The sequence below is a fragment of the Hemitrygon akajei genome, chromosome 10 (genome assembly GCF_048418815.1).
Source record: "Hemitrygon akajei chromosome 10, sHemAka1.3, whole genome shotgun sequence".
NCBI lineage: Eukaryota > Metazoa > Chordata > Chondrichthyes > Myliobatiformes > Dasyatidae > Hemitrygon > Hemitrygon akajei.
Genome location: NC_133133.1, coordinates 29,738,293 through 29,764,484, shown reverse-complemented (window position 1 = coordinate 29,764,484; position 26,192 = coordinate 29,738,293).

Below are 26,192 nucleotides of genomic sequence, written 5' to 3'. Positions count from 1 at the left end.
GGTGTGGAATAGCACAGTAGGCATTTTTGATGGTGGTGTAGCAATGGTCCAGTGTGTTGTATCCTCTGGTATTGCAACTAATCTGTTGATGGTAATAGCTTAGCGATTTTTTTTCAGACTGGCCTGGTTAAAATCTCCCAAAACAGTGGTGAATGTGTTAGGGTGCGCTGTTTCGTGCATCTTGATCCCATTGCTCAGATTATCTAAAGCCTGCTTGACATTGGCCTGAGGTGAAATGTATACTGCTACCAAAATGACCCCGGAGAACTCCCGTGCAGAATTGGAACAGCACTGATATATTTGTGCACCAAGAAGAGTTGATCATGAGGTATACTCCCCCACCTCTGCTCTTGAGAGATTCTATAGATCTATCCTGACCGTGTACAGCAAATCTATCGATCTGCATCGCTGCATCTGGTACAGAGGGGGTTAACCAGGATCCATGAAACAAAGGACACAGGTGGTCCTAATGTCCCTCTGATTCACTAAAACTGCCCAATACATCACTGGCACTAGCCTATGTTCTACCAGTCTGTCGTCATCAATACAATCTTCAATGCAGCGGGGTGCTGGGGCAATGGCATCAACACGGGTGATGCCAACAGGCTCAATAAACTGATTAGAAAGGCTGGCTCTGTTGTAGGAGTCAAACTGGACACACTGGAGGTTGTGGTAGAACAAAGGACCCTACGGAAAATCCTGGCAATTCTGAACAATGTTTCTCACCCTCTGCATGCCACCCTGGCTGAACAAAGGAGCAATTTTAGTCGTAGACTAAGATAACTGTACTACTCCAAAGAGCTCTCTATGAGGTCATTCTTACCTTCGACCATTAGGTTCTATAATCAGTCAACCTATAGCTGGGGAAGTGATGACCCCTCCTGTTAGACTGTTCAAAGTAACTTATTTTTTATTCTTTCTTACTTCTCTTCTAATATTTATATATTTGTGCACTTGTAATGCTACTGTGACACTGTAATTTCCTTTGGGAATTAAGTATCTATCTATCTATCTATCTGCCATCAAGGACATATATACAGTAAGGAAAAAGGCCAGCAATATCATGGATCCTTCACATAAAATGCTGGAGGAACTCAGCAGGTCAGGCAGCATCTATGGAAATAAGCAGCTGACATTTCAGGCCGAGACCCTTCTTCAGGATCATGAAGGATCCCACCCATCCTTCTCATGGACTGTTTGCCCCTCTCCCATCAGGGAAGAGGCTATGCAGCTCCCATGCCCAGGTCACCAGGCTCAAAATCAGTTACTTCTTCCAACCTGTCAGGCTGATTAACACATGCACCCATTAACCTACCCCTCCACACCCCACCCCCTGTGCCACTACTTCATCATTTCCTGTCAGAGTCTACTTCTGTACAGATAGTCCTGTACATAGTGTCACCATAAGTACAGATAATCAGTCTGTGCACTTAAAATAATCTTATGTGTATATATTTATTGTGTGCTTTGTTTATTGTACTTTTTATGCTGCATCAGATCCCGAGTAACAAACAATTTGTTCTCCTTTACACTCGTGTACTGATGCATGCCAGTAAGCAATCTTGAGTAAACAGTAAACAAACCTTGAGTAAGTACTTCACACAAGAGTCAGAATTCCAGTTTATTATTTAAGCTTGTCAAGATAGTCATGACTTAGCCTTCTGAAATCCTTGCTACATAAGCTGCTAAGATTTAGGTTATAAGCGAGTTAGTTAATACTTTTGAACTGGATGATAACCTACAAAGCAGTTGGATTAGGTTCCAACACAGAAGTATTGAATGGGTAACAGAATCAGATTTAATATCACTGGCATATGTCATGAAATTTGTTGATATGTTGCAGCAGTACATTGCAATCCATAATAAAAACTGTAATTTACAGTGTGTGTGTGTATATATATATATATAGAGTTAAATTAAATAGGTAGTTTAAAAAGAGAGAAAAAAGTAGTGAGGTAGTGTTCATGGGTTCAATGTCCATTCAAAAATCTGATGGCAGAGGGGAAGAAGCTAGTCCTGAATTATTGAGTGTGTGTCTTCAGACTCCTGTGTGATGGTAGCAATGAGAAGAGGGGTGATGGGGGTCCTTAATGATGGATGGCACCTTTTTGAGGCATTGCTCCTTGAAGATTTCCTAGATGTTGGGGAAGCTAGTGCCCATGATGGTGCTGACTGAGATTACAACTTTCTGCAGGTTATTTCAGAACAGTGCATTGCCCCCATGCTACGCGCCCCCCCACCCATATCTGATGGCGATGCAGCCAGTCAGAATGCTCTCCACAGTACATCTGTAGAAAATTTATGAATCTTTGGTTACATGCCAAGTCTCCTGAAACACCTAATGAAATATAGCTGCTGTTGTGCCATCTTCACAACTGCATTGATGTCGGGCCCAGGATCGATCTTCAGAGATATTGAGACCCAGGAACTTGAAATTGCTCACCCTTTCCATTTCTGATCCCTCAATAACAACTGGTGTGTGTTTCCTCATCTTACCCTTTCTGAAGTCCACAGTTAATTCTTTAATCTTACTGGTTGTGTGCAAAGTTGTTGCTATGACACCACTTAACCAGATGATCTATCTATGCCACATTGCCACCATCTGAAATTCTACCAACAACCATAGTGTTGTCAGCAAATTTATAGATGGCATTTGAGCTGTCCCTAGTCACACAGTCATGGGTGAAAAGAGAGAAGAGCAGAGGGTTAAGCATGCATCCTTGAGGTGTGCCATTGTTGTTCGTCTGCGAAGTGGAGATGTTCTTTTCCATCTGCACAGACTATCGTCTTCTAGTGAGGAAGCTGAGGATCCAGTTGCAGAGGGCAGTACAGAGGCCTAAGGTTTGGAGCTTTTTTAACCAGAATTCTAGGAAGGATTGTGGTAAATGCTGAACTGTAGGCAATAAATGGCAGCCTAATGTAAGCATTAGTATTTTCCAGACAATACTAATATTAATTTATAATATAAACAAGTATTATACTTGTTTATAACTAAGTATATAAACACTTATTTATAATATATGCTAACACATTTATAAACAGAACTATTAATCAGATACACCTATACATAGACGGTTTGATAATGGAGATTTGGTAGATGGAGACATAAGATATAGAATCCAGACCTTCAGAATAAAATTCAGAGTTCAGTTGAATATTTGCAGCTGGACTCAAAATTAGTTTAGGATATGAAATTTGCAGAAACCCCCAGTTTAAGTGTAGTGCCCTGGTTCACATCTTTACTGTGATGCTGTAGGTATTTCATTTAGCAGCTCTGTAAGCTGTTTGTTCTGCTTTCAGCCTGTTTGGGTTACTGTTGTAGATAAGGGATGATGTGGAATGTGTGTCATCCAATTAGCGAGAGGTTTTTCTTGGTGAGGGACAATAAGGTTGGTCTTGGGATTTTGTTTGCAAGGAGATGAAGAGAGAAGACGTTGGGGAGAACCGGTCGTGGCATATGAACTGGTGGGAGGCCCATTTGTTCGAGATGGATTGCGAGCAATGTTTGGAAAGTGGTGTGTGCTTACACGTTGACCGAGGGCCCAGCACATGAATGACAGAGAAAGTCAAGATGAGCTCCAACTTGCACACATTTGACTCTTTAATTAGAATGGGCCCTTTTCTTTTTGTTATTCTTCACAGACTCTTCAGTGAAGATTCATAAATATAATTCCTTTAATCATATGCAGAGTACTGTCTGTTATTTTGTGACATTAATTTGTACAGGGTAGCAAATGACACAACATCCACATAAACCGAGGTCTGGGGTGGGATCCAGTGCATCTGAATCTGCAAATTGGCTGGGCTGGAGGTTGTCTTCCCTAGACTTACACAGCTGAGGAAACCAGTGTTTCATAAGCTTCACTCACTTTGCTGTGTAGAAACGGACTAAATGAAGTTCAAGATAAGGCAGCACTAATTGCAATGACATTGAAAGGTTTGATTGCTCTCATTGACAGGAAGTGATATGGCAGAAGAATTTTGGAGAACTATATGAAGTAAACCTGGCCAGAGCTATCAGATGAAATAGTCACTATTTTGCTAAATAGAATGACGTATCCTCTTGTTGTACGTAGTTGTGTATATTGCTGAAGACAGGTAACAGATACTTACAGCGACAGTCAAGAGCAATGTATTAAAAGTCAAGGGGAATTTATTCTCTTGTTGAAAAGCTGAAAACAATTTTGTAATTGGTTGTTTTTCTATACACTAAAAGAGACAGAAACATTACCAGCTACTAACTACTAACAACGACAGAAACTACTAACTTTCCAATAACTTTGACTCAACAGAAATCTGCTTATTTATCTTTTCCTAAAAGCAATGGTTCAAAATTTTTCTGATGAAATAATGTCAAAATCCTGAAGAGTGAGTATAGAGTGCTTGGTAGGAAGTTAAAAGGCAGGACCTCGAGGGTGGTAATCTCAGGATTGCTACCTGTACCACGTGCCACGAGGGTAAGAAAAGGATGCTCTGGCAGATGAACATGTGGCTGAAGAACGGGTGTAGGGGGCAGGGTTTCAGATTTCAGGATCACTGGAACCTTTTCTGGGGCAGGTGGGACCTGTACAAGAGAGACCGGTTACACTTGAACTACAAGTGGCCCAATATCCTTGCAGGGAGGCTTGTTAGTGCTATTGGGAAGGATTTAAACTAGATTTGCAAGGGGATGGGAACCAGAGTGCCAGAGCAGATAGTGGGGCGTGGGTGAAAATAAATGATGTTAAAAGTTCATGCAAAGTCACAAATAGAAGGGTCGTGTGTGGTGGTAATAATCTTCTGAGGTGTGTCTATTTCAATGCGAGGAGTATTGTGGGGAAGACTGACGAGCTGAGGGTGTGCATTGACACATGGAATTACGACATTATAGCCATTAGTGAAATTTGGCTACAGGAGGGGCAGGACTGGCAGCTTAATGTTCCAGGGTTCCGATGTTTCAGACGTGATAGAGGCAGAGGGATGAAGTGTGGGTGGGGTGGCATTGCCAGTCAGGGAAAATGTTACAGCAGTGCTCAGGCGGGACAGATTAGAGGGCTTGTCTACTGCGGCCATATGGGTGGAGCTGAGAAACAGGAAAGGTATGACCACATTAATGGGGTTGTATTATAGACCACCCAATAGTCAGCGAGAATTGGAGGAGCAAATCTGCAGAGAGATAGCGGACAACTGCAGGAAACAGAAAGTTGTGATAGTAGGGGATTTTAATTTTCCACATATTGATTGGAACTCCCATACTGTTAAAGGTCTAGATGGGTTAGAGTTTGTAAAATGTGTTCAAGAAGGTTTTCTAAATCAATATATAGAGGTACCAACTAGAGTGGATGCAATATTAAATCTCCTATTAGGAAACGAGTTAGGACAGGTGATGGAAGTATGTGTAGGGGAACACTTTGGTTCCAGTGATCATAACACCAAAGTGTTATGAAAAGGATGTTTCATAACTTGATCATGGATAAAGATAGATCTGGTCCTTGGGTTGAGGTTCGAAACTGGAAAAAGGCCAAATTGGAAGAAATGAGAAAGGATCTAAAAAGCATGGATTGGGACAGGTTGTTCTCTGGCAAGGATGTGATTGGTAAGAGGGAGGCCTTCAAAGGAGAAATTTTTAGAGTGCAGAGTTTGTATGTTCCTGTCAGGATTAAAGGCAAAGTAAATAAGAATAAGGAACCTTGGTTTCAAGGGATATTGGAACGCTGATAAAAAAGAAGAGAGAGATGTATGACATGTATAGGAAACAGGGAACAAAGAAGGTGGTTGAGGAGTATAAAAAGTGCAAAAAAATACTTAAGAAAGAAATCAGGAGGGCTAAAAGAAGACATGAGGTTGCTTTAGCAGTCAAGGTGAAGGGTAATCCAAAGAGTGGTTCTATGGTTCTAAAACATGTTCCTTATCATTCTCAGCAGGCAACCAATCAATTCATTGAGTCCATGTTGGCTTCCAGATGACTAATCCCATTAGTCCCATTTCCTCCTCTCTTTATTTTCCCCTACTTCTGCAACTTATTCTCTCTCAGACAAGATTGACTCCCCTTTATTTTTTTTGCCATTTGTTAGGGCGTATTCTGGAGTTAGGGTATATTGCAGATACTCATTTCACCAGCAGCCAATCTGGACTGCAGATTGAATTTACAATTCAGCTCAGAACAATTAGAGCTCAGAAGTCTGCATATGCATGACTGCAGTTTAGCGTCAGTGGGGATTAACCCTCATTGTGGGTGTCTGGAGTGTGGGTGTGAAGAAGGAAATGTTTGAAAACTATATGTAATTCAAAGGAAGCATTGTAGATACGCTGTAACTATAGAATTGTCCTGTTGTTACCTTTGATCTTCGGCATATAAAATGTCACTATATATTGAGTTGAGCAGGCCTCTTCTTCCAAGAGTGTCTCAATATGGTGCCTGCTGCTCCTTTCTGTTGAATAAAACACTTCTGTATCCATTAGCCACAGTGACTTTGTTCACATCATAACAAGTAGCAATTTATAACAGCCAACTTTCTCTAACAGTACAACTTTGGAATGTGGGAGAAAACCCAGAGGAAATGCTCTGGTCACTGAGAGAGACCACAGACACCACCCAACTTTCAGGTGAAACCCGAGTCCCAGGCTACGACAAATGCCATCATAATATCAGAGGGGCTGGATACACAATTAAGTGTGGAAATGAAGAAGTTGTTGAGATGCCATTAGTTTTGCAGTAAAGTTGTCTGACTCCAGTTCTGGTTTAAGATGGCACTGGTGAAGCACAGTGATGACTTGCTGGAAGCAAACAAAGCCAGTAACTACTTTACTAATCACACTCCTTCTGGAAAACAATCACTGCAGTCACCTTCCTGTAACTTGGCTTTCAGAGTTGAACTTTTGAACCTCCTGTACAACGTGGTGTGTTTGCACTGAAGTCTTGAGGGTGCAGGCAGGACGGTGGTCGAATCGAGAAGATGGGGCCCAGGCTCCAGAACGGGGAATGGGCTAATGTTTGTCCATGGTTGGCATAGGCTCGGAGTGGCAGATCTGAGGCGGTAGGACCTGTGTCCAAGAGTGAGGAAGAAGCCGATGTTTGACTGGTTAAGCAGTGCGCAGGATCGGAAAGGTCAAGTATGGGTTGAATTGAAACGGCAGGTCCCAGGCCCAAGAGCATATCGAAGTGTGAGAGTATATCAGAGTGAGGAATGACCTGTTGTTTATCTGATTTAAATTCCAGATCAGATTGAATAGGTCAGTTTGCTGGGGCTGGCGGTGAGGGACAGGCCGATATTCAACTCTGTATTCAGGTGAGATTTACTTGCCTCTGTGCTGGACTGAGGATGTGGCCTGCAATGACAGGGCCCCTGGGTTGGCTGTGACATGTTAGAATGTTCTACATGCCTCAGCCTCGGAGATGACCAAGGAGTAAGTCTCATCAGTGGCTCTCCTCAGGGGTTCAGTCTTATCAACCTCGAATCGAGCATAAAAAAACATTTAGCTCTTCTGGGAGCAAGGTGGCAATGTTGGTTGTACTGCTGCTTTTCCTCTTGAAGCCCGTGATGGTGTGCAGTCCTTGCCATACGCTGCGTGTGTCAGAGTCACAGAGCTGTGACTGGATTTTGTCCCTGTGTTGTGCTTTTGCCACCTTGATAGCTCTACATAAATCCTAGTGGCATCTCCTGAGCTCCTATTGGTTTCCGGAGGCGAAGGTTTGAGAGGCATTTCAAAGACACTCAGCTGAAGCCTGTAGATATCCAACCAAGAACATAACTGGAGAAAAGATAACTCCCGTCAGAATGAAATCCGTAGTGGTGAAATACAACAACCAACAAGCCACATTGAGCTCTTTGTGGTAAAAACAGAAGGACTAACATGGTGGGGGTGTGATTGGCTGAGACAACTACAACTTGATTGGAGATCCAGCCACAATTTTCACGTCACATTGCCTGCAATGAAGCCAACTGGAAGTGAATTAAGCAAGATACTGAATGATGCCATACACCATGAACCATTGTCTAACAGAGGACAAACAGGCATTGGTGCCAACCTCTGTGCAATTGGAACAAGGAAGGACCATGCTGCTCAGTGGAAACGTGAAAGTGACAAAAACAGTGGTCTGATTACAACAGTGTTTTGTAGACAACATATCTGAGGAAGCTTCTGATATGTTAATCAGGCCGTTACTTGCAAAATGTGGCTTGGTTTTAAGCTGGAAGAGAGTTCAAGGAGCTTCAGGAAATTTACAAGCATTTGGTTTTTGCAAGTATAAAGAACCAGAATCTACTCTGCATGCATTAAGGTTATCACATGAACTTCAAGTGGGACACAAAATCTGCTTCTAAAAGTAGATGCAAAGCCCAAAGCCCAACTGGATGAATGCAAAGTCGAAAAGAAAGGAGTCACCGGAGATACAAAAACAGAGGATTCATCAGATGATGTTGTGGATAAGGAAACCCGGAGGAGAGATCAGATCGTAAAGGGAGCAATAGAATAATTAATCAGAGAATGCTCCAGTGAACTAAATGCACCTTCCCAAGATCAAAATGCACAGAAGGAAAAGAAGGGAAGCAATGGAGAGGAAGAATGTGAATGAGAAGGAGAATGGTGTGAAAGAGAGAAGGAACGTGAGAAAGAATGTGAGAAAGAAAAACGAAAGGGATTGAAGTTGATCAGGAGACAGAAAAGGAGAAGAAAGGTGTCCAGAGCTGTCAGAAGCACTTTCTGCAGTCTGAGAGTCAACTCCTACAACCACCACGGAGGAGGTCCTAGAACCCGAGACTGTTTCACATCCACAGTCTCACCTGCCAAGCAGAGTGACCCCTTTTGTCAGGAAAGACATTATCCCAGAAGAGTAAGAAATTCTCAACATCAATTAAATCTCTAGGTTTGAATGGAACAATTTAAACTTTACTATGCTGTGGATATCTGTATATAGAAGTTGTATTATATAATATGCTGGGTAAATCATTGAGATGCATTCTCTATTGAGTTGGAGCTCAAAGTTAAGCTGGGAGGAGTGTTGTGTATTTAATATTTCAGCAATATTTTAGTAAATTTGTGTATATATATTGGTTGGTTAAGTATTCTTGATTGTTTAAATAATTAATTATGGCTTACACATAAAAATACTTTAATTGCATATGTCATTACACTACCACATGATACGAGTGGGCCTAGCTTAAAGACCAAGTTACACCCATTTCGGACTCCCCGTGCATTTCTTTGAATTAATTTAATGGTTTGAAGTTAGAAACGTAACATCCTCCAAGCATTCTGGCAGTGGTGAATCAGGGCCCTGGCGCACGGGACCTCTACCATGGGCTCCTCTGCTGGGAAATAACGGGGCTTGTAACCATGAAGCTCTTCAAAGGGAGACAGAGGAGGTATGTAGATTGTGGGGCAGTTTAGCCCAGAGCAGATATGTCATCCATATGTGGAAGGGTTAAAGGGTGTAAAGCTTCACAGAAACTTCCCCACTTGCTGATTGGCTCTTTCCTACTGACCGTTGGTCTGCCAATGATAGCCAGAGGACAAACTCACTGAGATGCGGAGGAGAAAGCAGAAGGCTTACAAGAAGCTGGAGATTAATTTTGAGCCTCAGTCCGACACAATGTCCTGACGGAAGCTGTGGAGGCAAACTACATGCTGGAGAACCAGGTCCACCATCTCAGTGGCTGCTGAAAGCTTGGGAAGGGCAATGAAGTGGGCCACCTTGTAGAACCAGTCAGCCACTGTCATGGTCACAGTGGCCCTATGAGAAGTTGGCAAACCGGTAGCGGCCACTGGAGCCCAGGTGGCTATTGGTTGGAGGAATTGGACTGGGCACACTGCCAACCTTCTGCGATCATGTTGGGCCACCAGATCTGGCATTGCTGAAAATATAGAGGCTGTCAGTGTTCCTGGGGTGGGCGAATGAAGCCATGCTATAGTGCTTTGCTTATGTCGTTGTCACAGGAAGGAGAGGGAGACCATAGAGAGAACTAGTGCCCCAGGAGGAGGTCGATTGTGCAATCTGTGAAGTAGCAGGGTACTGGCTTCCCTTTTACTGAATGTGATGGCTCAGTTGTGACATTCCTGGGGGAGTTTGGCGAGGTCAAGGGTTTGCTCTGTCTCCGCGCATTTACGGGGTGAAGTCAGCTGAGGTTGCAGGCAGGTAGGTACCCAACTCAGCAATGAACAGGATGCCCAGGCAAAGTGAGGGTCGGACGGAGAGCCAGGAGTAACCCAGGAGGAGAGGAGTGTTGGGTGAGTTGATAAGGATGAATTGGATAGACTTACAGTGCTCTCCGAAGATCAATTACATGTGCAGGCTCAGCTTGTCCCAAACGCAAAGGGATATCTGTTAATGACTGCGATGTTGACAGGGTGAGAGGGAGGTTCAGTAGGGAGCCCAAGCAGCACACACACACACACACACAGAGCCTGATCCAGAAAGTTGCCTGCTGAGCCTGGAGTCTAGTGTGTGAAGGGCCGATGGAATGTGGAGGGGAACAGAGAAAGTGGGATGGATTATGGTGCTGGAATTAGGGGCTGGGGAGAGCTCGCCAGATAGCAGTCCCCTTGTTTCTACCTGAAGGCACCGTTTTCCCGGACGCAGTGGACTTTTGATGCATTGGTACTTGATTGTTCCGCAGTAGGCACACGCATTGTTTCCCCAGAGACACTCATGTTCTTGAGGGGTTAGGGAAGCTCTCCCTAACTGCCTGGTTTCTGAAGGCATTGATGATAATCTGGAGGGTTGTTCCGTAAGTCGCTTGTCAATACAGAGAGCCAGAGTGATGAGAATTTCAAGCTCGGTGGGCGTCTCCCAGATAGACAGCTCTTCTTTCAAACACTCTGGGAAGCTGTGATGCTAATGGGCCTGTGGCACCTTCACATTCCAGCCGCACTCCGCCTCGAGGGTCCTGAATCCAGCACAGATTGTGAACCTTGGCGCAGGCGAAGGGTCCGATCCACTGCCTCCCTTCCACTTCCTGGATGGTCGAAAACCTGGAACATCTCAGTGCTGAAATCCTTATGTTTGTTGCAAATGGTGGCTTTATTGCCTCAGTTAGTGGCAGCCCAGGTCAGTGCTTGCCTAGTCAAGAGAGAGATGGGGAAGGCAATATTTGTCTGATTCGTAGAATAAAGTCCTGCTGGAGCTTAAGGTGTAAGGAACACTGAGGCAGACTGGGTTGGAGATCTGTCAAAGAGTTTGGGCATGAAAATCCAGAGCTCAGAGGTACAGAGTTGTTGCACCAAGGTGAGGAGTTGGGTGAAAGTGGCGGACAACGAGTTTCCCGCTGCTTCAGGATTGTGCACTAATGTTGGTAACCAACTTCATTTATGTGTGTATGCTCTGCTGTGTTGATTGTGGGTTTATGCACCCTGTCAGGAAATGTAGAGGAAGCTTGACCCAAACACAGAGCAGTGGAGATGATCCAGCAGTGGGTAATAACTTTAATATTAAATCACAAAATAATGAGCCACGCGGGACCTCAAAACAAGGGAAAACAGAAACTAAGTACAAAAAGCAACAAGGTCAATTTTAGGACGTGGAGAGTGAAAGCTAGGAGCAACTGGTTGAGGCTGGCTGATTCAATGAGTGAACAAGGACTTTGAATGAGAAATGGGATTAAGTAGGCTGCAGGTAATGAGTCCGGAACGAGTGGCATTACCCGGGTAGAGACTGGGAGGTGCCTGGGACGTGCCAGCTGGGAAGTGTCAGTGGGAGCAGGCCAGATATCCTTGGTTATTTTCCAGTCTTTTAATCTGATAGGTTAAGGTGACAGACTTGTTGTGCTGACCACTCTGAAGATGATCCCACAACTTACTAACCCTAATCCATACGTATTTGAAATGTGGGCGGAAACAGGTACATCCGAAGGAAACCCATGCGGTCACAGGTGGAATGCACAAACTCCTTACAGACAGCAGCGGGAATTGAACCCCGATCGCTGATTGCTGGTGTTATAGTGGCATTGAGCTAACTACTATGCTACCATGACACCCCAACTTAAAGGTAAGCAAGAAGGTTCTTTGATGACCTTCTGACATCTTTCAGTAAGTATGAATAATAAACTAAAAGTGATCTTGTTCTATTTTATACCACTCATTCTTTTTCTTATTTCTTGTTCCAGATGTGATTTTCTGTTTTTTGGGCTTAATGTTCCTAAAGCATTCATCATGGTAATAGGAATTTGCACCATGTGATGAATGAGTTTGGTCCATTGATAAATTCCAAAGAAATCATAAATCACATAAAGCTATTTGAAGTCTCCATATTACAACACCGGAAAGGCTATTTGGACTCATCAGTCCTCCAGCCATTCTTGCTGAGCGAATGATATTTAACACGAGTGTTGTGCCTTCTACAGGATGGATTTGAGCTACAGTAGAGGCGGGCTGATGGTTGATGGTAGTCAGCTCGTTGGCATCATCTATTTTGTCAAACTGATCTAGTTTCTTCTTGGTTCTAGTTACCTACTACAAGGGCTAGAGGGCAAGAATGAGAGAGAAACTGAGCAGGAAGAGGTTTCCGGGATTGGCAAAACAGGAACATAAGGAACATGAGTGAATCTGCAGATGCTGGAAATAAATAAAAGCACAAAATGCTGGCAGAACTCAGCAGGCCAGACAGCATCTATGGGAGGAGGTAGTGACGACGTTTCGGGCCGAAACCCTTCATCAGGAGTGAAGTAACATGGGATGGTCGAGGGGGGATAAGAAGTGGTGGGAAGGATAAAGTAGAGAGCTGGGAAGTGATAGGCTGAAGGGAAATGGTCTAGGGGGAAGGTGGAGAATTATGGAAATTATCGCCTCCCTCTGGTGATCCTCCCCCTTTTCTTTCTTCCATGGCCTTCTGTCTCTTTCACCAATCAACTTCCCAGCTCTTTACTTCATCCTTCCCCCTCCAGGTTTCACCTATCACCTACTGGTTCTCTCTCCTCTCCCCCCCCACCCCCCAAGCTTTTAAATCTACTCCTCAGCTTTTTTTTCTCCAGTCTTGCCAAATATTTCGACCTGAAATATTGACTACTTTTTTTTCCATAGATGCTGCCTGGCCTGCTGAGTTCCACCAGCATTTTGTGTGTGTGTTACTCAGATTTCAAGCATCTGCAGATCTCCTCTTGCTGCTGGAAAAGGTAAAGGGCTGGAGAAGAAGGAATCTGATAAGAGAGGAGAGTGGATCATGGGAAATGGGGGGGGGGGGGGGGAATCAAGAGTGAGGTGATTGGCAGGTGAGATGAGGTAAGAGGCCAGAGTGGGTATAGAAGAAGAGAGGAAGGGGAGGGAAATTTTTACTGGTAGGAGAAATCAATATTCATGCCTTAAGGTTGGAGGTTGCCTGATGTGTTACCTGAAGTGTTGCTCCTCCACACTGAGGACGGCCTCATCATGGCACAAGAAGAGGCCATGGACTTACATGTCAGAACAGGAATGGGAATCGAAATTAAAATGTTTGGCCATGAGGAAGTTCTGCTTTTGGCGGATGGAGCAGAGGAGGGAACTTAAGGTTCCGGGTGCAATTGTATGTGGAAATGTAAAGGCCAAACAGAGGGAAACTAGAGTTGTTAGAGAAAATGTAAAACTGGGAGCCAGAAAAGAGAAGGGGTCAAAGATTTTGTGGTTTTGAGGAAATACAGTAAATCATGTAAAATAATAGTATGGTGGCATAAGGTGGTGAAGAAGGGGTATGAAATAAGATTATAAAATATAGGAGCAGAATTAGACTATCTGGCCCATTGAGTCTGCTCCACCATTTCATAATGGCTGATCCAATTTTCCTCTCAGCCAGTCTTCTGCCTTCTCCCTGTACCCTTTCATGCCCTGACCAATCAAGAATCTACCAACCTCTGCCTTAAATATTCATAAAGACTTGGCCTCCACAGCTGCCTGTGTCAAAGAATCCCACAGATTCGCCACTCTCTGGCTAAAGAAATTCCTCCTCATCTCTGTTGTAAGAGGACACCCCTCTATTCAGAGGCTGTCTCCTCTGGTGTCAGACACTCCCACCATAGGATACATCCTTTCCACGTCCACTTTCAACATTTGATAAGATTCAATGAGGTCACCTACCATTCTTCTGAATTCTAGTGAATAGAGGCCGAGAACCATTAAACACTCTTCATATGACAAGCCATTCAATCCTGGAAACACTTCCGTGAATCTCCTTTGAACCCTCTCCAGTTTCAGTACCTCCTTTCTAAGGGGCCCAAACCTGCTCACAATACACCAAGTGAGGCCTCAGCAGTGCTTTGTAAAGTTTTAACAATACATCCTTGTTTTTGTATTCTAGTCCTTTTGAAGTGAAAGCTAACAATGCATTTGTGTTCCTCACCACAGACTCAATCTACAAATTAAGCATTAAGGAATCCTGCACAAGGACATCCAAGTCCTCGTGTGCCTCAGTTTTTTGTGCAGATCTGGTAACCATACTCCAGGAAGGATGTGTTAAAGCCGGTACACAGAAGATTCACGAGGATATGATAGATGGATAGATAGATAGATACTTTATTCATCCCCATGGGGAAATTCAACTTTTTTTCCAATGTCCCATACACTTGTTTTAGCAAAACTAATTACATACAATATGATATGCATCTAAATCAATATCTCAAAAAGCATTTATAATAGCTTTTAAAAAGTTCTTAAGTCCTGGCGGTTGAATTGTAAAGCCTAATGGCATTGGGGAGTATTGACCTCTTCATCCTGTCTGAGGAGCATTGCATCGATAGTAACCTGTCGCTGAAACTGCTTCTCTGTCTCTGGATGGTGCTATGTAGAGGATGTTCAGGGTTTTCCATAATTGACCGTAGCCTACTCAGCGCCCTTCGCTCAGCTACCGATGTTAAACTCTCCAGTACTTTGCCCACAACAGAGCCCGCCTTCCTTACCAGCTTATTAAGACGTGAGGCGCCCCTCTTCTTAATGCTTCCTCCCCAACACGCCACCACAAAGAAGAGGGCGCTCTCCACAAATGACCTATAGAACATCTTCAGCATCTCACTACAGACATTGAATGACGCCAACCTTCTAAGGAAGTACAGTCGACTCTGTGCCTTCCTGCACAAGGCATCTGTGTTGGCAGTCCAGTCTAGCTTCTCGTCTAACTGTACTCCCAGATACTTGTAGGTCTTAACCTGCTCCACACATTCTCCATTAATGATCACTGGCTCCATATGAGGCCTAGATCTCCTAAAGTCCACCACCATCTCCTTGGTCTTGGTGATATTGAGATGCAGGTAGTTTGAGTCGCACCATATCACAAAGTCCTGTATCAGTTTCCTATACTCCTCCTCCTGTCCATTCCTGACACACCCCACTATGGCCGTGTCATCAGCGAACTTCTGCACATGGCAGGACTCCGAGTTATATTGGAAGTCTGATGTGTACAGGGTGAACAGGACCAGAGAGAGTACGGTTCCCTGCGGCGCTCCTGTGCTGCTGACCACCGTGTCAGACCTACAGTCTCCCAACCGCACATACTGAGGTCTATCTGTCAAGTAGATATTGCCTGGACTGAAGTGCTTCAGTTATAAGGGACGATTGGTTAGGCTGTGACTGTTGACTGTGGAGTGAAGGACACTGAGGGATGACCTTATAAAGGTTTATAAAGTCAAGAGGGACATCAATAAGATAGATCACACAGTCTTTATTTTTTCCAGGGTGAGGAATCCAAAAGTAGGGAGCAAAGGTTTAATATGAGAGGGGAAAAATTTAAAGGGGACCTGAAAATCAAATTTTTCTCAAAGAGGGTGGTGGACTGAGTTACCTGAAGAAGTGGTAAAATTATAATATTTAAAAGGCATTTGCACTGTTCCGGGGGTAGGAGGGATATTGGCCAAATGCAGTCAAGTGGCTCTAGCTTAGGAAGCAACTGGGTCAGCATGGAGGAAATGGGCTGAAGTGCCTGCCTCCATGCTCACGGCACTGCCTCTGACCACAAAACATCCCCAAGTGACTGGAAACGGGTTTAAATTTCAGCGTCCTAGCACAAATGTTTTTTCCCACAGATTCGTGAGCAGATGATGTATGAAGAAGGAAAGCCGTGTGTTTAGTTCTAACATTTTTCATTCTGACCTTCCAGTGATCAGAGTGATTCATATTGACAACATTGATTTCCTGTGATGAAGCTGATTATTCTCCTGAAACTCCGTCAAGTTGACACATTTGCTGAAACGCTGAGAGGTGGAATGTTTGTAAATACTTGTTAATTCAGGAGCTTTGACAATATCCAGACCGTCAGTGACACTAGGGTCCTTTTCACAGGCATCAAAGGCAGATGCTTTGCACACAAATATTTACAAAGTTTAGCTTTGCACTTTAAGCTCACTGCTTATAGATGCAAGGGGGTTACTATTTGATCTTTGGGATGGCGCAGTGGCATGGAGGTTACCGTAACATTTACAGCACCAGCGGCCGTGGTTTAATTCTGCCGCTGTCCGTAAGCAGTTTGTATGTTCTCCCTGTGTCTGTGTAGGTTTCCTCTGGGTGCTCCGTTTTCCTCCCACATTCCAAAGACATATGGTTTAGTAGGTTAATTGACCACATGGGTGTAATTGGGTGGCATGGACTTGTTGGTTCGAAAGGGCCTATTACCATGCTGTACCTCCAAATATATTTTTTAAATGAGGTAAAAATTAATTAGGGCCCACTTTAAGCAGCATTTTGTGGCCCAACCTGAAATCGTCTCTCTGCCCTCCACTGTCTCCTAGTGATGTTACTTGCTGAGCCATCAGCAATGGATCGTAGGGATCACTTATAGTAATATCAGCCATCAGTAATCCCAGCCACCAGTAACATCTGTAACATTCAGCCTTCCTTCGTCCCTCGAGCAGATTGCAGGCATTTCGCAGGCAGGGTGCTGAAAAAGCAAACATCGTGAAGAAGAATGATTACAAGTCCTGGGGCATCAAAAGGAACGTCTTCTTTTCTACACTTCACAGGAATAGTTTGAAAACACATACTTTATTTAAAGATATATATATATATATATATATATATCAGTGCTTAACCTGTAAATAGAGAAACCCACTTCCTGATTCCGTTCATGAAAAGCCCCTCATACAGAGTTTTGGCACTTCATTTAGTCTGCAGGTGAGCAAGTACTCAGGCTATAGCTAAAGCTAAGTTTAACTGCATAATTGTGTCTGAAATGCTGACAGATCAATCTGGGCTTGTTATAACCTGATCTTGGTCCATTTTGTTCCAATCTACTAGATAAATAGTTTGTCCAACAAGGATAAATATGCAACCAAGTCTCAGTCTGTTTGCTATTTGTTACAACAGGGAAGGGACATATATGGCTGATTCCCAACAGAGGGTTCCTATCACATCTTTTTTCCCCTTCCATACTTTTCCAGCAGGCAGGCAACTTACTCCCTCATGCATGCCACCTTCAACTCTTTTGTCCCTTACCTACACTAAGGGATATCATAAATAACTAATTAGCTTACCAGCATGTCTTTGGGATGTGGGAAAACACCAGAGAGCACAGTATCTCAGGGACCATATAAAATGCTGGTGGAACTCAGCAGGTCAGTCAGCATCTATGGAAATGAATAAACAGTAGCCGTTTTCAGTCTAGACCTTCTTCAGGACTAGAAAGGAAGGGGGAAGATGCCAAAATGAAAATGTGCCTCCTCATATTACCCATTTCTGTCCTGCTGTGTACTTTGCTTTACGGAAACATGGCTATCCCCCACCATTTTGGAAGCAGTGCTGCAGCTGAATGGCTTCACCATTCTCCGCAAGGGCGGGACAGCTCGGCCTTTTAAAGGCAGAGGAGTTGGAGTATGCTTTATACTTAACTCTCTGTCATGCACAGGTATGGCGGTTCTGTGTCAGTCTTGCTCACCTAAGCTGAACATCTTGCGGTCAAATCTTTTTATCTGCCAAGGGAATTTTCTGCCATCGTCCTGGTAGCGGTGTAAGTTCCACTTCAGACTAACATCAGGCAGACACTGGAGGAGCCAAGCTCTATAATCAGCAGGCATGAAATATCACACCCTAATGTCTTACCAACCTCCAACATATCACCTGGAACCAGAGGACCCAACACACCTGACCACTATTATATCACCATCTAAAGCACTTACTGTGCCACCCCACTCCTACACTTCGTAGTCTGCTGAGGGCTAGGTTCAAGACCGGTGATCCAGAGCAGTGCAAGAAGTTCAGGTACGACTTATGAAAAGCTACTTTAATAGTGATAAAGCAATTCTGATTGAGGTTAGAGATGGAATCAGATAAACATCAGCTCTGGCAGGGTTTGCAGGCCATTACTTTTTACAAAGCAAAACCTAACATTGTGAATGGCTGTGATGCTTTACTCCCAGATGAACTCAACACTTTTTATGCATGGTTTGAAAGGGAGAATAAAACTACAGTTATAAGGATCCCTAAAACATCCGGTGACCCTGTGATCTTTGTCTTAGAAGCTGAAATCAGAACATATTTCAAGAAGGTGAACTTTCGTAAAGCGTCAGGCCCTGATGATGTACCCGGTAAGGCTCTGAAAACCTGTGCCAACCAACTGGTGGGATTGTTCAAGGACATCTTCAATCTCTCACTGCTGCAGTTGGAGGTTTCCACCTGCTTTGAAAGGACAATTTTACCAGTGCCCAAGGCTGTGAGCAGCCTCAAGGACTACTACCTGGTGGCACTCACATCTACTGTGATGAAATGCTTTAAGAGACTGGTCACGGCTAGAATCAGTTATGGACTAAGCAGGGACCTGGATCCACTTCAATTTGTCTATTGCCACAACAGATCTACTGTGAATGTTATCTTAGTGGCTTTCCATTCAGCTTTGATTACCTGGACAATAGTAATATCTAGAGCAGGCTGCTGTTTATTGATTACAGCTCAATGTTCAACATTGTCACACTCTCAGTTCTAATGAACAAGCTTCAAAATCTGGATCTCTGTCTGTACCTCCCTCTGCAGCTGGATCCTTGATTTCCTCACTGGGAGACCACAGTCTGATCTGATCGGAAATAACATTTCCTCCTTGTTGACAATCTACACTGGTGCAGCTCAAAGATACGTGCTTAGCCCACTGTGCTACTCTCTCTACACCCATGACTGTGTGGAAATGACTGAAGAAGCCATACAGGAGTGGGATAGATCAGCTTGTTAAGTGGTGTCGCAACAACAACCTTTCACTATATGTCAGTAAGACCAAGGAATTCATTGTGAACTTCAGAAACGGGCAGTCGAGGGAACACACACCAGTCCTCATTAAGAAATCAGCAGTGGAAAGGGTGAGCAGTATCAAGTTCCTGGGTGTTAACATCTCTGAAGACCTGTCCTGGGCCTAACCTATTGATGCACATATTGAAAGAAGGCACACCGATAGTTATATTTCATTTGCAGTTTGAGGAGGGTTGGTATGGCACCAGTGACACTCAAGTTTCTACAGATGTACCGTGGAGAGCATTCTAACTGGATGCATCACCATCTGGTATGGAGGGGTCACTGCACAGGATTGGAGACCGCTGCAGAAACTTGACCAGCTCCACCATGGGCACTAGCCTCCTCAGCATTGAGACACCTCCTAATGACAATGCCATTAAAAGGCAGCAAGCATTACTAAGGACCCCCATCACCCAGAACATGTCCTCTTCACATTGCTACCATCAAAGAGGAGGCACAGGAGGCAGAAGACACACACTCAAAATTTCAGGATCAGCTTCTTTCCCTCCACCATCAGATCTCCGAACGGACAGTAAACCATGGACACTACCTCACTACTTTCTTCCCTCTCTTTTTTAACTACTTATTTAATTTTTCATATTTATGCAAATATTCATTGTAATTTATGGTTTCTTTATTATTATGTATGCATTGTACTGCTGACACAAACAACAAATTTTATGACATTTGCCAGTGATATTAAACCTGATTCTAATTTTGATTCTGGCTGTCCTCTCAACCTACGCCTCTTAGCATCTTTTATACCTCTATTAAGTCACCTCTCATCCTCCTGAGCTCGGGAGAGAAAAACCTATTGTTCAACCTACCACCATAAGGTATGCTCAACAATCCAGGCAGCATCTTGATAAATCTCTTCTGCACTCTCTCTAAAGCTTCCACATTCTTCCTATAATCAGGTGGAAATTTTTGGTAAGTTTTAATTGAGGGAGAAAGCTGTAGCAAAAGCTTCCATCAGATAAAAACAGATCATGCAACTTCCCTCCCTCTTGAGAGTGCTGAATCTATTAATGCACATTGCTTTTACATCCAACAGGCTTCTGTTCCCTCACATAAATGGTCATTTCTGTATATAGTAATAGTGACTAAGTGCTTATAGTTTGAATGATGATCATAATAAATCAAAGGTGAGCCCAATTAAGTTTAATAAAGCTCTTACCATATAGAATACATATTTCACCTAAGTGACTCCATCGTAGTGAAGAGGAGTAGTTTCCATTAAGCCAATTTTCTACACTGCTTTCAGTTTGTAGACTTCAATAAGTCAACTATATCTAGAAAATGGAACTGCATAGTGCTGTCTGCTTAATTTTGTGCAATTGAAAATTTGGAATTAACTTTGAGCATACTGTGCTTGCTACCATTTCTGGTCAAATCTTGGTAAACAGAAATCTCAATCAACTCTTCCTGTCGAGATCCACCACAGTGTGGCTTCAACACCAGGGGGATTAGTAATGACAATTTCCTTTTCGACTATTGCACGGCAAGTTGCATTATGCTGTCCTTTGGGCCACTCTTTCCTTGGCTGCATCATGCAGCATTGACTTGACAATCTGGCAAGAGGTAAAATATTGAATCTCACTCTTGGCTCTTCCCATTCTGTATCACTCCCCCGCCCCAACTTCTGGATGTGTGACCCAGCCTGTTCTGCTGCTCTGAACCCCTCTTCCAATTGGCTTCCATTACTGATCTTTTCCCAGTTGTATCGTAACGCTTCCCTCCCTAGTTTCCTCTCCTGATGGTGATGCTGCTTTCTCCAAGCATTCATTCTATTCTGAGTGCTGGGCTGATCTCCCCTTCCTCGTCACAGAAGTGCTGATATGGTTGCATTGGAAATTCTAGGCCAGGGGTGATGAACCTTTTGGAGTTTGTGTCCAAATTGGTGGTAATTCTCCCAAAATATTCTCAAGTGTCATAGTAATTTTGAGTAGAAATTTTCATTGATTAATGAAGTAGGACCAATAATTATAGGCATTTTAAGGAAAAGGATGAGTCCTGTTGCTTACTTACATGTAATTCATTGTTTTATTATTAACAAAGGCATCACTGCAGATTGAGATAAATGAAGTATTTTAGAAACCTGTTAAGATAATTAATATTAATCTTTTAAAAAGATAATTGAAAAATAGCATAATTTTAAAACAGTATCCTTGTTGTAACTGTTTACTATCCAAATTCTGATGCATACACCAGCTCTGTGAGGATTTCAAAACGTATAATCTAACATCAATTATTTCTGCAACTGTTTTGCTGGCACCAAGCTGGCATGAGATGTTTCTCACTGCTCTCCGGTTGTGAAAAGTCATTCACTGCTTCATTTTGCAGTAAAGATAATCATTATATATCTTTTCTATTACGGGTGGGGGTTTAAAGAATTGAGGGGTAGTATTGCATGCTACACACCAGCATTTTTTTTGCATGTGCTACCTTGGGCACACATGCCATAGGTTTACCACCTCTGTATCGAGCTGCTGCTAGTTTCCTGATATGATCAAAGGGCACACCTTAAAATGTTCATTTCATCTCCACAGATGCTGCCTGATTTGCTGAATATAGCACTTCCTGATTTTATAGTAAATATACTGCAGTTGAGCATTCTGCTTGTGGACTAGTTTTCTGGGTACTTCAGTCTACAGGAAGTTAGTGCTGGGCTCATGGGCGACATGCCTATTGAGTTGAATGTATTACCATTCTTGGACTGGTGGAAAACCATAATGTAAGCTTTGGTCAAGGATGACATATTAAAGGTGAGCCATTTGCACTTGCAACATCCACGCTTTTGCCTAAGTGCAGACCTACTGAGCCTATTCAAACATTCAGTGAGATCCTGAATCATCTGTAACCTATCTCCATATACACTTTCTATCAAACATAAATGCTACCTGGGCTGATGAACATCTTCAACAGTTTCAGAACTTACTTGAGGTTGGCAGCAACCGCAGTACTTTACTCTTGTGTGTTTGTTGATAAATGCTTGGACATTTCAAACAAATCCAGGTTTACAATGCTTCCTTTGAACTACATGTAACAGTTTTAAATGTCTAGATCTTCCCACCATCGCACCCAAAACAAATGTTAATTACTGTTGTATCCATGCAGTGGGATGTTGATTGAGATCATGTTTCCTGCTCCGTCTGGTCTGTATTTTACTATTCTGAGCTGCATTTTAAATTGAATCTTCAATTGATATTCAAGGCTAGTGGCAGAAGTTTGTTAAAGTTAATTGCTACATGCGTTAACCCCAAAAATCACTCTAATAGAAACCTCAAAAAAAAATTGAAAAAAGACCATCAAACACCCAATGCACAGAGAGAAGAAAAACAAATTGTGCAAACAATAAAAGTAAACAAATAGCATTCAGAACTGAAGTTTTACATAGAACATAGAACAATACAACACAGTGCAGGCCCTTAAACCCTGCCTCCCATATAACCCTCCACCCTAAATTTTTCCATATACTTGTCTAGTACTGTAGTCTCTTAAATTTCACTAGTGTTTCTGCCTTCACCACTGACTCAGGCAGTGCATTCCGTGCACCAACCACTCTCTGAGTAAAAAACCTTTCTCTAATATCCCCCTTGAACTTTCTACCCCTTACCTTAAGCCATGTCCTCTTGTATTGAGCAGTGGTGTCCTGGGGAAGAGGTGCTGGCTGTCCACTCTATCTATTCCTCTTAATATCTTGTACACCTCTATCATGTCTCCTCTCATCCTCCTTCTCTCCAGAGAGTAAAGCCCTAGCTCCCTTAATCTCTGATCATAATCCATACTCTCTAAACCAGGCAGCATTCTGTAAATCTCCTCTGTACCCTTTCCAATGCTTCCACTTCTTTCCTACAGTGAGGCAACCAGAACTGGACACAGTACTCCAAGTGTGGCCTAACCAGAGTTTTATAGAGCTGCATCATTACCCCGCGACTCTTAAACTCTATCCCTCGACTTATGAAAGCTAACACTCCATAAGCTTTCTTATATACCCTATCTACCTGTGAGGCAACTTTCAGGGATCTGTGAACATGTACCCCCAGATCCCTCTGCTCCTCCACACTACCAAGTATCCTGCCATTTACTTTGTACTCTGTCTTGGAGTCCGTCCTTCCAAAGTGTACCACCTCACACGCCTCTGGGTTGAACTCCATCTGCCACTTCTCAGCCCACTTCTGCATCCTATCAATGTCTCTCTGCAATCTTCGACAATCATCAACACTATCCACAACACCACCAACCTTTGTGTCGTCTGCAAACTTGCCAACCCACCCTTCTACCCACATCCAGGTCGTTAATAAAAATCACGAAAAGTAGAAGTCCCAGAACCGATCCTTGTGGGACACCACTAGTCACAACCCTCCAATCTGAATGTACTCCCTTCACCATGACCCTCTGCTTTCTGCAGGCAAGCCAATTCTGAATCCACCTGGCCAAACTTCCCTGGATCCCATGCCTTCTGACTTTCTGAATAAGCCTACCGTGTGGTAGCTTGTCAAATGCCTGGGGAATATTCCGTTAACAATTCCAACACCTCTTCTCCCTTAATATCAACATGCTCCAGAACATCAACCTCACTCATATTGTCCTCACCATCATCATGTTCCCTCTCATTGGTGATTACCGAAGAGAAGTATTAATTGAGGATCTCGCTTACTTCCACAGCCCCCAGGCACATCTTCCCACCTTTATCTCTAATCGGTCCTATCTTCACTCCTGTCAACCTTTTGTTCTTCACATAATTGAAGAATGCCTACTCACCAAGGCCTTCTCACGCCCCCTTCTTAACTTATCTTATGAAAGACACGAAGCCAGGCATTACTGCAGCTGGAGCAGGCAACAGCCAAAGTTCATCACAAAGTCAAGTAAATGTTGCGAGACCACAGACGTGAAGTCAGGCTTCACCGCAGTCGGCATGGGAGTTCAACGTAGGGCTGAGTAAACATTGCGAAGCAGCGAGCAGAACCGGTCCTCGCCTTGCCTCCTGTCACGACAGTCTGACCTTTTCAATCTGGCCCAGTGCTCAAATCGACCACACATTGGGTCCTTCCTTGCTGTCAGATCGCTCTGGGGCCTGGGCTCTTGCCGCCACAATTCGGCCCATACCCAACATTTCCAATTCAGCCGGGTGCTTAAATTGATTGGACTTTCCTCACTCAGGGACGCCACAACTCTGCCTTGCTGGAACACAAGAAAGAATTTTCTTTGGCCTGATTATTTCATATTTTAACAATTAGGAAAAAGTACTTCTCTTAGCTGTTTTCACTTCAAATATATCATGGTGATAATGGGAGACCTGTGAATAGAACTGGACAGGAATATGGAGCTTAGAAAAATAGAGGGCTATGGGTAACACTAGGTAATTTCTCAGGTAAGGACATGTTCGGCACAGCTTTGTGGGCTGAAGGGCCTGTATTGTGCTGTAGGTTTTCTATGTTTCTATGTTAGGAGAATCAGAATCAGGTTTATTTTCATTGACTTAGGTGACATGAAGTTTGTTGTTTAGCAGCAGCAATACAACAAAGACATACAATTTCTATAAACTACAAAAATAAGTAAATAGTGCAAAGAAAAGAGTAATAATGACATAGTGGTCATGGGCTCCTGGACCATTCAGAAATCTGATGGCAGAGGGGAAGAAGGTGTTCTGAACCATTTGAGGCTCTTTCGTGGAGTGTCTTGTCTGTCAATGGGTCTCCCTTTCCTTATTTTCTCTCTTCTTATTTGCCTCGCTGTCTTCTCCTCTGTAACACAAAATAACAGAAAATGCTCAGGAGGTTAGGCCACGTCTGTGGGAAGCAGCCTTGCAGGTGTGCAGATTCAGGTTCAGGATTCCAGATTGTTTCTTGTCTGTCTTCAGTACTTAAGTGTAAAAGAGAACAAAATGATTATTACTCTGGATCCAATGCAGCATAAAAAAACACAAAAAGTATAAAGAACATAATAAAGAAGAAAAAATATAAAAATATAAAAGAAATCCTATGAAACACAACGTACAAGTTAAAAAACACAGACTGATTTTATGTACATAAAACGATGCTAGGTAACGTGTATGTAGTGGTAGGGGTGGTGATGTGGGTAAATGGAAGTATTGACTATCTCTTCTTTCAGTTTGTCCTGACGAAGGGTCTCGGCCTGAAACGTCGACTGTACTTCTTCCTATAGATGCTGCCTGGCCTGCTGCGTTCCACCAGCATTTTGTGTGCGTTGCTTGAATTTCCAGCATCTGCAGATTTCCTCGTGTTTGCGTATTGATTAGCCTGGCAGCTTGGGGGAAGTAACTGTGAGTGGGTCTCATGGCCTGGCATGAATGCTGTGTAGCCTCTTCATTTGCAGCCTGACCTGCTGTGTATTTCCTGCATGCGTTATTTTTATTTTAGGTTTCCTGCATCTGCATTTTTTTCATTTTCACTCTTCGTTCAGGACCTTTTTTCCTAATCTCTCTTTCCAAATTTGAACCATGACTGTTAACAGGTGACAATCCTTCTGTTACTTTCTCTGCCTTTCTCTCAGCTGATACGTATTGAGGAGAGGTCCCAATATAGAATATAAGGAACCATTTGGTTCCTTGAACCTGCTCTGCCGATCTTCCATGTCAACATAACCTCCCAGGAACGGATCCAGAAATCTAATAACCTGTTCTGAATACACACAGTAGCCAACTTTGACACTCCCTCTGAAGTGGAGAATTCAGAGACTCGTAATGCCTTGTGTGAAAAGATTTTTCTGCAGCTGAGCGCTACGTGGCTGACCTCTTATTCCAAGCTTGAGTCTTTTTATTCTTGCTCTCAATTCACCAGCAGGGAAACATCCAAGCCTCCATCCCGGCAGACCCCTGAAGAGAAGCAATCTGTAGTGACATACAACATTAGTCGTACAAATCTCCAGTATGATTAAAGATGGTGTTCTGAAGTTTGTTCTTGCCATGAATTCTTATAAGTCTGGCTCTTCTCCACTTTGAGGCAATGATTTATTCACAATCAACTGCGTCCAGCTGCGTACGCAAAGGTCACTGGTGTTCGACTAATGAAAGACTAATCACCCTTGCT